This window comes from Diadema setosum, chromosome 14 (genome assembly GCF_964275005.1).
Source record: "Diadema setosum chromosome 14, eeDiaSeto1, whole genome shotgun sequence".
In the NCBI taxonomy this organism is placed as follows: Eukaryota; Metazoa; Echinodermata; class Echinoidea; order Diadematoida; family Diadematidae; genus Diadema; species Diadema setosum.
Window position 1 is genome coordinate 33,491,614 of NC_092698.1, and position 13,131 is coordinate 33,504,744.

Consider the following 13,131-nt stretch of genomic DNA (forward strand, 5'->3'; position numbering starts at 1 on the left):
TTGTTTGGCAAACCTCCAGGAAATTAGTGTTGAACTTTCTTTCACTATCATATATGCAAGGAGACACAGAGCTGTGTATGTGAAAGTTGGAGTTAGATATTGAAATTGATCTATAAACAAAGGCATACTTATCAAATCACTGGCATGTTTTCAAAAGAAGTGATGGTATTTTTCTGACACATCTGTAACTGTTGGTGCTGAGTAGCATCAATGGCCTTCTGGGTGTTATCAATTTTATCACATGATTTCATTATTACATAATGACTAGATCAAGTCTTAACTTGGCCTCTCTTGATGAGCCATTTGAGCAGTATTGAAACAGGTTTCTTTTAAAGAAATTATTATTTACAGAACATAATAATGTTGCATGCTTTAAGCTGTTTTGCTAAATAAGCTAAACTAATTGATTTCACCGTACTGAAAAATACATGAACACAAACATGTGAGAGAAAAATAAATTGATCCCTTGGGCAGGTATGCTTTTCTACTTTCTGACAGTTGATGGTAAAGCTTTGGTTTAAAAGATAAGTTTGTTTATGCCTTAGTTTTTATGATATTGACACTAATGTAATAAGATACATTGTGAAATGAAGTTGAATCAAAATGTGTTTAGATGTTTGAAATTATTTGCTCAGTCATACTGTATGCAACTTAATGTTCAAAGAAAAAAAAAAATACATTGAGAGAGTGAGAAAAAGTACAATCATTGCATTGAGGGTTTCCTGTGTTTGAACATGTAATGATCAGTGATGTTGGTCTGTTGCCTCACAGACCAAGCACTAGTGACACTGCACTATTGACACTGCTATGATGTAAATGGTGTCTCATCGATCAGAGTAACCCACACTATTTATTCACTTTAAACTACTTTAATAATTCACATGAAACCCTAGACTATGGCCACAATGATGAGGGTGGATGGTATGCATGTATCGCTGGTCTTGTGTGTATGTCAGATACTGCATCGGTGTTGTTCAGAAACAAAGTGAATCTACGCTATCAGAGAAGTTTGTCTATGACATGGTCCCCTCCTTCCTCCGAAGTTTGGCCACCGCACAGGCTGCACCTATTTTTTGTGGTTGGAGTTACCATGGAGATGCATCTATTCAGGAAGTGCTGTAGATAATGATCAAGGTTCTGAGGAAGTTGTTCGAGCTCTTTCGTAAAACATGTTGAGCCTATATGCTGGAGTAGTGAGAAAGAAGTGGGTGGGGGGGGGGAGGGGGGGGGGAGGGGGGCAGTGTATCCCAACTGAATAGTATGCTTCTTTGAAATACTACTTAGTCATAGATAGAAACTTGATCACAATGCTATATGTATGGTTCTTCTTTAGGACAAACTGTAATTACCGGTACATGTAATATGGTCACATTTTATGAGGTGTTCAACCAGATTTGAATGATTATAGCTCAAAGGGACACAAATATAAATGTGGATTAAGTGAAAGCAGCAGTATCAGAATACATTCAGTGAAAATTCGAGGAAAATCAAACAGTTCATTCAAAAGTTATGAATTTGTAAAGTTTTGGGGCTGATATTGTTGGATAAGAAGACCACTACAGTTCATGATGTCATTGTGGACAACAATATAAAGAAGATATAAGGAGAATTCCACAAAATTAAATTTTCGTCTCGCCCGTGTAGCAGAGGCAGGACATAGGGGTCACTTTTCTGTTGACGTCGTTGACATCTCCAACAATTTAGTGTACTCTCTTTGACCCAAATTCACGAAGGTGGTACAATCTTGTCCATGGTTTAAACCATGGACGAAGACCATAGTTTTTTATTTCATCAACGAAATGATACTTTCGTTAACGAACGTTACGTCTGATTTCGTAACAAATAGGCCATGCGACACTTGGCGCCTCATAAAAAACTACGGTCTTTGTCCATGGTTTAAACCATGGACAAGATTGTACCACCTTTGTGAATTCGGGCCCTGAAGTTTCCACAGCTTTGAACTATGGCCACCATACTTGCATTACAGGTACATAATCTGAAAATTCTGGTCAAGTTCAGATACGGGTGAAGCCCAGCCTGGTCAAAGGTCAAATGGTCGATGAACTTGCCCTGATAACCACTGTACTCACAATATTGTGGTGCACTCTCAATACCTTTTGAGCTGGTACCACCAAATTCACACCACAGGCACACCACAGGCACATCACCCAAAGATGCTGCTCAAGTTTGCATAGTATGCTTTCTGACATGGTCAAAGGTCAAAATGTCAATGAACTTTCCCTTATAAGTACTATAAATTGTGTGTTCTCATTTGCTTTCCGCAGCTTTGAGTTATGACAACAAAACTCACACTGCATTTACATCATATCTATATATCGATGTAGATTTTGATTCATCCAAGTAGTATGCTGAAAGCTTGTAGATTAAATCTGTTCGACTGGACTGACATGAGACAATCACTTAAAGATGCTGGTCTACAATGTAGTTCGAGTATTGGTGAAGTTGGGCAAGGTCAAAGGTCAATGAACCTACAATGAAAAATACTATAGGCACAAATTGCAATATGCAGGCAAGACATCACTTGACATTGCTTGGAATATGAAGGCTTCTAGAAATTGTTGACGTTCAGCAGTTTGTTATAAATTTATATGTATTTTATTCAAAGGATAATTGCCTACCCTAGGCAGTGCTTGTGCTGTCGTCTGATGAAAGGATAAATTTCACAAAACATTTCACACATAAAATAGTGTGTGAAATTGTATATAGTGTATATTGATTTTTGCAAAGATTAAAGGCATTATAATTTACCATTTGCAGTTGAAACAAAAACTCAGCATTAGTGCTTCAAAATAGTTCTAAAATGTGAGTTATGGATAGAAACAACCAATGTAAAAATTTTGAACCAGTATAATCGATGTTAAGTATTGTTGAATATACAACATGTGAACAATAGTTATAATAAAGATATTTCCTAACCAGACCATCTACAGTTATGGTTTAATGAGAAAAATAGTGATGTCTCCTTATATTTTAGGCTTTAGTGCAAAAATGTTATATGGTAGGATGTTTTGTGCAACTGACCTACACATATGCATCAAAAGTGATATCTTGAACATTTTCTAAATCACTGCTCCCAAAGGTAAACAGGACCTTTAAAGATGAAAGGTTTAAACATATGCATTTTTTTTTTAATGAAGAAATTCGGTCTTAATATCACTGACAAAAACACAGACATGTGAAATTGCAGGTATTCATGTCAACAGAGGCAGGTGGAAAAATATGAATTGTTTTCTGTAAATAAGGGTTGTATTTTGATAGTGCTTATTTGAAAATAAATCCAACATGATAGTTAAAGTGGTAGCAATCAACGGCGTAGCCAGGATTTCATCTTAGGGGGGGCGGTTAGTCTGCGAGGGAGCGAAGCGACCGAGCCCGAGCGAGCGGAGCGAGCGAGGGGGGAGGGTGTGGGAGGGGGGTGTCCCCCCTCCCACGGTAAGAACTTTTTTGCATTTGGATGTTGTAAATGGTGCAATTTGATGCATGTTTTTGCGCGTTTTATCGACGTGAAACAGTCCCACTTGTTTATGGTAGCAGTTTATTTTGATGTAGATTATTATTGAACAATTTGCCTATAAAAGGGTATAATTTAGATACACTTCTTGTATTAATTCTTTTCACAGAATATCATGAACGCGACTGAACCCGAGCGAGCGGAGCGAGCGAGGGGGGAGGGGAGGGTGTGGGAGGGGGGTGTCCCCCCTCCCACGATAAGAACTTTTTGCATTTTGATGTTGCAAATGGTGCAATTTGATGCATGTTTTTGCGCGTTTTATCGACGTGAAACAGTCCCACTTGTTTAAGATAGCAGTATATTTTAGTGTAGATTATTATTGAACAATTTGCCTATAAAATGGTATAATTCCAATACACTTCTTGTATTAATTCTTTTCACTGAATATCATGAACGCGACTGAACCCGAGCGAGCGGAGCGAGCGAGGGGGTAGGGGAGGGTGTGGGAGGGGGGTTTCCCCCCTCCCACGGTGAGAAGTTTTTACATTTTGGTTTTGCAAATGGTGCAATTTGATGCATGTTTTTGCGTGTTTTAACGACGTGAAACAGTCCCACTTGTTTTAGATTGCAGTATATTTTAGTGTAGATTATTATTGAACAATTTGCCTATAAAATGGTATAATTCCAATACACTTCTTGTATTAATTCTTTTCACTGAATATCATGAACGCGACTGAACCCGAGCGAGCGGAGCCAACGAGGGGGGAGGGGAGGGTGTGGGAGGGGGGTGTCCCCCCTCCCACGGTAAGAACTTTTTGCATTTTGATTTTGCAAATGGTGCAATTTGATGCATGTTTTTGCGCGTTTTATCGACGTGAAACAGTCCCACTTGTTTAAGGTAGCAGTATATTTTAGTGTAGATTATTATTGAACAATTTGCCTATAAAATGGTATAATTTAGATACACTTCTTGTATTAATTCTTTTCACTCTATATCACGAACTCGACTGAACCCGAGCGAGCGGAGCGAGCGAGGGGGTAGGGGAGGGTGTGGGAGGGGGTGTCCCCCCTCCTACGGTGAGAACTTTTTGCATTTTGATGTTGCAAATGGTGCAATTTGATGCATGTTTTTGCGTGTTTTAACGAGTTGAAACAGTCCCACTTGTTTAAGGTTGCCGTATATTTTATTGTAGATTATTATTGAACAATTTGCCTATAAAACAGTATAATTCAAACACACTAGTCTTCTTGTATTAATTCTTACACTGAATATCATGAACGCTGTCTGTTCAGCAATCAAACAGAAAAAGCATGCACACGAGGGTGTAGATAGGGGCATATCCCCTCCCACACGAAGGTGATTTTGCGTTTTCAGACCTGAAATTCAGCGATCTGGTGCAAATTTTTGGTGCAACACTTTTTCATCGAAGTGTTAAAATCACGGAATTTAGCTCTTATTCCGAATGTGCACCATCTGTGCGTATGTATAAAGTCTAGTGAGGTAGAACTTAGGGGAAGGGGGATTCCCCCTCCCGCTCGCGGAGCTTTTGCGTTTTTAGAATTGAAATAAAGCGATCTTGGTATAGCCACAGTCTACTTCTTTGCATGGCGGGGGGGGGGGGGGGGGAACAGGAAGAAGGCGTTGGCGAGTGTTATCTCCACTCTTCCCTTCCGATGGAGCTTGTATCTTTTTAAGGCTGAAATTGAGATATCTCGTATACGCATAATAAGCATATTTGATGGAATCAACATTTGGGTAATCAAAAAAAAAATGATGGGGGGGGGGGCTGAGGGAGGAAAGGGTCGATTAAAAGGGGAAATTCCCCTTATACATGAGGGAACCTTCAGTTTTCGGAATATTAGTGAAAAGTCTTGTGCACTCAGAATTATTCAGAATTTTTTTTAATCTAAAAAGTGTACTTAGCTAGGGAAAGCGGCAAAGAGGGGGAGGGTTTGGGAGGGGGTATCCCCCTCCCAAGCACGAGAGATTTTGCATATTTTGAATTGAAATTCAACGATCTGGTGCACACTTTGAGTGAAATATTCAAAAAAATATATCTTATTTGATGAAAGGTTGCAAAGGAGACCCGCTTCATGTGCATGCATACAGTATACACGCATTTTTTTTTCCGCCTCCCAACTCCTCGGTCCAAATCTTAGGGGGGGCGACCGCCCCCATCGCCCCCCCCTGGCTACGCCAGTGGTAGCAATGATGGTGATAAGCCAGAAATGATAATGCTAGTGATAGTGTTAATCAAGTTATGATGAAGAAGATGTTAGGAGCAACAAAGTTGTGTATTATCTAAAAACTGTGATGATTTCCCAATGCCGACTGTCCAAGGATAAGCAGTTCGACCAAGCTAGTGTACAGTCATATTTGAGCAGTGTAGACGTTGTAGATGTATCCAGCTGTATCACTATACACACATGATATTAGAATATGAAATAGGCCTACCTGCAGTGCTAATGGCATTGTTGTCCATTGTCTACATAGGGCTGTGGCTGTTGCACATTGTATTCTGTATACACCATGACGTGATGTATCATTCCTGTCGTCTGCGTGCAGCAACCGTAGGTTGTGGGATCGGAAAGAGGGGGGGGGGGAGATTTTTACATTGCTTCACCTCATTATGATCAAATTTCTGTGCTGACCCGCCCCAATTACAATTAGCTATGGCTGTCTTAAGAGTGAGAGCTATTACAGCGATACGTTTCCAGTGCATGACTCTGACAGAGAAGATGAGGGTATTGTACCAGTATGCGCTCAAATGCAGGCACTGTGACAACTGCAGTTTCCACTTTTCCATCATCACTAATTCATGGTAATGGGCCTATCAGGAATCATTTTAACAAGCAAGCCAACCACCAGTGCAGCATGCATATTCTGCAGAATGAGGACAAAGTTGCATGTGTGTGTGTGTATGTGTTTGTATGTGTGTGTGTGTTGCTGCAAAAGTCAGTCTTGAATTAATAGCCGCTTGGCAGCGGTGTCATGTAATGGTTTTCAATGAGAAGGCTGTTATGTGAGCGTCAGATTGGTGCAAGAAATTGAAAATTCAATATATTTGATGCAGTCTAATAATCATTGCTTCTCACTGATGAAATGGCAGTTGCCTATGGCGTGGCCTAAGATAAAACTAAATTGGGAAAATTTAATGACTTTGATAATGATGATTGTATTGATCTTAATATCCGTAGATTCATCATGAATGATAAGATTAAGGTAGTGATCATCATAATTTTTCTAATTTATTATCATCTCATCATCTCGTTGGTCATTACAAGTAGTAGTACCAGTATTCAAGCTGATGGTTATCATTCAGAGCACGTCCACAAGTGCAGGATGATTATAAACATCCAAAGAAGGAAAGCAGAACTTCTGTTTAGTTATAGAGATAATGATAGAACCCTATTAGTAACCTGGAATACTGGCAGGCCTTAAAGGGTGTGTACAGTTCTGGTCGAGGTGAGGATTTAGCTTTTAACGTTTTGCGAGATATTCAGAAACCACTCTATGGGATGTCAAAGAGTATGCAATTCTAAGGGGTATCAAAAGTTTATTTATTTTGATGAAAATCGGTTTTGAAATGGCTGAGATATCCCAAAACAAGGTGAAACAAAGAGATCCTAATAAAAGGCGTGGCCTGTCGTCTTTTATTATTATCACTTTTTTGGATATCAGCCATTTGAAAACCAATTTTCATCAAATAAACGATGAATCCTTCTTAAAATCACATGCTCTTTCGTATTTCATAAGAGGTTTCTCATTATCTCACTTAGGAATGTTCAAAACATGAATCCCCACCTCAACCAGTACTGTACAGTCCCTTTAATGTCAGGGTGACATGTCCCCCTACGCTATGAAACTATGCATATAAAGCTTTGCCCTAAAACTCAGTTGTCACCACCCATGGCCCATAGAGTGAAGCATATTGTGTTGATACGTCCTGGACTCTGCAGCACACATAGTATCGTGCAAGCTCGTGGCAACACCATTCAGAAGCGAATGCAGCCCGATCCTAACTTTGACTTCTCTTGAGGCCCTAGTATGAATGATTGACAAGGTCACACACATAAAACTCTATGGACAAAATGGTTGCTCACATGTGAGTTCTTCTAGCTACTATATTTTCACTCTGTCCTTCGCCCAGTACAATCAAGGAGGTACTACAGTAGGCGAGCACCACCTTGGTACATTATACATTGTATGTGTGTGTTGCTTTAAATTCAGTTTGAATATAGTTTTATTATTATTATTATTATCATTATCAATATTATTGTTATTATTATTATTTTCATTATCACTATTATTGTTATTATTGTTGTTATTATTATCATTATTATTATTATCATTATTATACTGTTTATTTGCTTTATAAAAAGCATATATGTGACCGTGCATCACAAAACAAACAAAAAGTCACACCCCTTGATTTTACATGAGGACTAAAAAAAGGTGAAATGGATCAACCAAGTCAGTACTGATTTTTTGAAAGAGCTACCCTTCTTCTACATTGTTCTTAAGTTTGGGATCATAAAATGAATGGAAAAGGTGCATTTGCAGCAGTTTTTCTACAACCCTTTTTTTGTAGAGGAGTGAGATCAGGTATGTCTTAGAGGCCCCTTTTCGTTTCTTGATAACCCTTTGCACACTCTTCACTTTCAAGTCTCTTGTAACTTTTGAAGGGATAATGCTACTGCTTTAAAAGTTGGCATTAATCATGGAAAGAATATGTAAATAGAGCATGCTCAATTTCAGCCTAATCTGATAATCTCTTCATTGTTGTTGTTCCGGTGGTTGACACCCTGTTTTTTTTTGTCCCATTCATCGCACAGCTAGCATGGTTTGGTGAAGAATAGACCCATAGATAATGTACTTCAGAGCCTCTTTTCTCGGTTCACACTTTTCCAGAGTGTGTGCGTTCTTTCCAATATTTAGATAGGTTAGGAGAGTCCATTTCAATTGAGCTATACATCATTTTAAAGCTTAGAGTCTTCTCTTTCAAAATCTCCCCTTACCTAAAAATCTGTGTCTGGCGACTTTTTGTTGGTTTTGTGATGCAGGGTCACATATAATAAGGTATTTCGTATTTTAAGAACATGCAGATACACAAGTAAAAACATGATGTATAAAAACAACAAACAAACATACATTGAAAATACCTTCAGGGAGATCCACAAGACATCCACATTATTTTTGTTATTTGCAATTCTAAAATAAATAGAGTTCAGCATTTGGGTAAACCTGCCATCTCCCACCCCTTCCCTACCTGTGCCAACTCTGACTGTTCAGGGAAGAGGCACACACATCCATATATTGTTCAATTATCAACTCTTTCTTTAGTTGTAGCGTAAGCATGATTAGTTCATACCTGGATAAAGCATCTATTGAAACTTCGATCCACCTTCAATTTATGTCAAACTGTTGTTTTCTGTTTCAACAAGGAATGTATTGCTCTGGATAGGGTGTTCATCATGCTGCAAACTTGTGCAAATCAGAGAGCTTGTTAAGAAAAATGTTGCAAGGATAACTGGAATAGATGAGCAACACAGAAAACACACTCAGTTGGTGTTGGCATTTGCTGTTTGCTATCAAAACCCCTCCCCTCCCCCCCCCCCCCAAAAAAAAAAAAAATAAAAAAAAATCATAGTTTAGTAGCAATTGATGGCAGTGATAAGTTACTGTAATCTTGAATGTGCTACTTGTCAAGTCAATGACATCTGCAATGTACACCGTCAGAAGTGCTTACAAGATATTCATTTTGAAGATCTGCTGTTTTTAGCATGTAAAACTTAGTTTTCTTTCTAAGGCAAATGCCCAAATCTCTGACAGTGATTTGAAATATTGTTAGAATGTCAGATCTGAAAAAAATCCAAAGAATACAAAATAAATGTAATGTTGTAACCTACAATGGATTAATGTGAAACAGTGTGTTTGGTATTCAAAATGGGGAAGCTGGCTGGATAATAGTTTTCTTGATCTGTACATCTTTCATTGCCTTCCAGAGCATTCTCTTCAAGCAACCAAACTGCCAGCTGCAAATACAAGAGCGTGTCTGAAGCCAGCAGAAATACTGGACCTTGGACTCATTGTGACTGTTGGGCTGTACAGAGAGGAAAAATCATTTCTGGTGAGGGGAAAATATGTTCAAATCTGTCTTTATGTGGCCAGAGCATGGTCAGTTGACAAAGTAGGGAGACCCTACTTACATCAATCTTCATAAGATCTGACATTCAGAAATCAATTATGACTTGCCACCGCCACCATTTTACCCTTGAAAAGTCACAAATACATAACCCAAGAAACCTGCAGAATGAAGATGATATCATCACATTGTAAGATGTTTGATCATTGTTTTATGAAGAGAAAACCAAGTTTGATACCTTCCTGTAAATCTACCCAAATTTCAAAGTCTAGAATTGTTTTGAAATGTAAAACGTTTGGGCCCCAATTTCTAAACCATGAACAAAGACCGTAGTTTTGTATGGGGCGCCAAGTGTCGCATGGCCCATTTCGTTACGAAATCAGACATTTTGTCGACGAAATGTTAACATTATGTCCACAAAATCATCATTTCGTTAACAAAATGGTCATTTCGTTCACGAAATGACTGATTTCGTAATGAAATAGGACATGCAACACTTGGCACCCCATAAAAAACTACAGTCTTTGTCCATGGTTTAAACCATGGTTTCAATTGTACCACCTTCGTGATTTCGGATCTTGAAGTACAGTGTTTTGAAAGAACCTGTCCATTCCAATCATATAATTCTACACATGCATAAGATTCAGAATCTATTTTCTAAAATACTGTGTCTATCTGGTGGTTGACTTGCTTGCTGTTTCTATTGGTTATAAAGTGCAACAAATCATAAGTTATTGGAAAAGCTTCATGTGGAGAATTTAAAATCACCAATACTATAAATGCTCATATTTTTGCATATATACAAATATTTTTGTGAATGACAGTTGAGTGTACATTTTCAGGAGTTGATTGATCATTTTGTGCTTTGTCTTCTTCTCATTATCATAATTATGGCAAAAAAACAGCAACAACACCCAAAACAAAAACAAAACACAATCATTCAGAAGAAAGTCTGACTTCTTAAACTAACCATTTTGGTAAAGCATTGCTTGAAATGAGATAAAATCTCACAGAAAAACATACGTACACTGTACTAGTATTCAAAGAATTTGAGCAGGGTGCTTGACAGCAAGTCGCGTTCAGCTTCAGCATGTGCATATATGCCAGCACCAGACTTATATCTATGTCAATATTTTCGTTCATTGTTATTTTGGGATCGAGAGTCTATTCACAAAATTTGCAAAAATAAATCCACTGCGGAAATTCCAGCGTATACAGTAGCAGATATTCTATTTTCTATTTTTAGCTACACACACTTCAAAGAGCTTTCATAAAGTGTAGGCCGCAATCAAAAGCATCTGTTAATTACAGACAAGGTACTTGTGTATTTATACTTCCATGTGGTTATATCTTCCAGTTAGTTTCTATGTTTGATTTAATCTTATCTATTAATTGTTTTTTGTATCATATCTCACTGTGTGCTTTGATTTGGTTTTAAAGTCCCATATTGTGGTTTAAAAGTAAGGGCACAGGATCCCTGAGAAGTCTAGCAAGAAAATGCTGGCTACTTCATTACAAATGAATGTGGGGCAGGATGGAGAATAATGTTCCAGTCATTTCAGAGGATTACCTGGAAAAACAGAGCAGAAAAACAGACAAAAACAGAATTCTCATTCTAAGAATAAAAAGAAAATCCCCTGGACAGGATCTCCTGGTGAATTGGGTAAACCTCCAGACAGGATTCTCATGTTAATTGTGAGATGAAACGGGTGTAAGATCCTGCACTGAGGTGTCTCCTCACATACAGTAGTGAAAGAACAACTGAGAATGAAATCAGGCAATATAATATCCTTTATGATGAGTTTCAGAATAAAAAAAGGGGAAAAAATGTTTTGATGCCAGAATGAAATTGGAGTGAAATGATAAAGTGATTATAATGGTATTGAATTTGGGCACACAACAGGATTTAGGTGGCTCAGTTCATTGACATTGCATATATTGGGAAGAAAATGCCTTTAAATAGCATGGACCACAAGCTCCAATAACTACTGCCCTTATAAGAGGTACTGTGATGCGGTGATAATTCATGTCAAGTTCTTCAGAACCCTGCATTCCTCGGTATTCCACTCTTGTTTGAGATAAATGCGTCTGTGTGCAGGTCTCAGTGTAAACAATGAAAATGGGTAGATTCAAGACACCCGCTCTGCCAGCTCCTACATGTACATCACTTGCCTTTGATGGCTGTTGGAAAGGTGAAAGGGGACAAGATTGCCAATTTGCTACAATAGATGAGAAATGACGGGAGATAAAGAATATTTGCCCATATTTACTTTAGTCAGAGCACATGGGGGGGGGGGGGGAGAAAGATGAAAAGAAACAGCCAACATTGTTGCCAAAATTCAAAGATAGTTGAGGGGAGGGAATTTATTGTTCCTCACAGGGATTGTGGTTGAGCTTATTACTTCCAGTGGAACTCATGAGAACATCAAACAAGTCTTTAAATATCAATACATGTACCTATTAAAATTGGGCAAATAACAATTTTAGTTAAATGATTATTAAACTCAAGGACAAGCTGATTTTTCTGTAACAGGCATTTTCCATGGACACCTGCCCAAGTATCCTTGGGACTAATCTTCAATGGGTTTAATTCTATGTACATGTTAGTGTTGAAATATTGAGTGTTGTAGAGAGCTTTCAGAACCTCAGACATGCAGGAAATGAACACGGCTGTTGATTCTCTTTTTTCAGAGTGTGAAAAGTGACCAATTGTAAAATTAACATTTTTTTTAGTGACACTGATATCAATGATTTTTTTTTCTTCAACTTCTCATGGTAATTCTCTGAAAAAAAAGAAAGAAAGATGAATCTTGTACATGTGTTTGCCATGTTGTATAAACAGCATACTAATAGTGCTGAAATGGTCTGAGAATCATTAGACTCTTTCAGCATCTGTATTGAAACACGGAGCATTTTTAATACTGCATGGATTTTATTACCTGTACTGCATCATCAATAGTATTGCGGGGAAAGTACAGTATCGCTGTGACATTGATGAATGTCATGCTGAACTGAGGGCCGATGTGCAACCTGCTTGTCGCAGCTTATCAGGGCATTGACAAATGGCGTATTTTGAAAAGGTTTGTGAATTATATTAAAGTACGGTGTAGATGTGTACATACAGAAATGCACCCCTCAGAAATGCATCAGCTGGATCAGTAGAAGTGCAAGCTGACAATATATACCGTAGCCGATGTCATGGAAAGACAGAAACACTTTCCAAATGCGTGTATGTAGGCCTATATTCAATGGTCAAAGCCTTGCACAGTATAAAATGATGCAAGTAATGCTTATTAGATATTGATAGAGGCAAGGCTGAGAGGTGTCTCTGTACACTAATATGGATCCTTGATGCATGCAATTTTATAGTGACTTGTTTTATGCATATTTTTCAGATATTGGTCATGTGAAGTAGTTCATACAAAATGAAAGAAGGGGTAGATTAACATTATTTCAGACATACTCTGGTGAATTATCTTGATACCTGACTCAGACACCCATGCGAAGTATACA

General features: G+C 38.1%; 1 protein-coding gene across 1 annotated transcript in view; it reads left to right on the forward strand.

The window, feature by feature from the left end:
• The first annotated feature begins 9,518 nt into the window (after nucleotides 1-9,518).
• The window catches only part of LOC140237584 (uncharacterized), a 109,147-nt gene continuing 105,534 nt past the window's right edge, over nucleotides 9,519-13,131 (forward strand). Inside the window, exon 1 of the mRNA XM_072317518.1 lies at nucleotides 9,519-9,603. The gene's annotated coding sequence lies outside the window, so the exon portion shown is untranslated. The remainder of the gene's footprint in view (nucleotides 9,604-13,131) is intronic.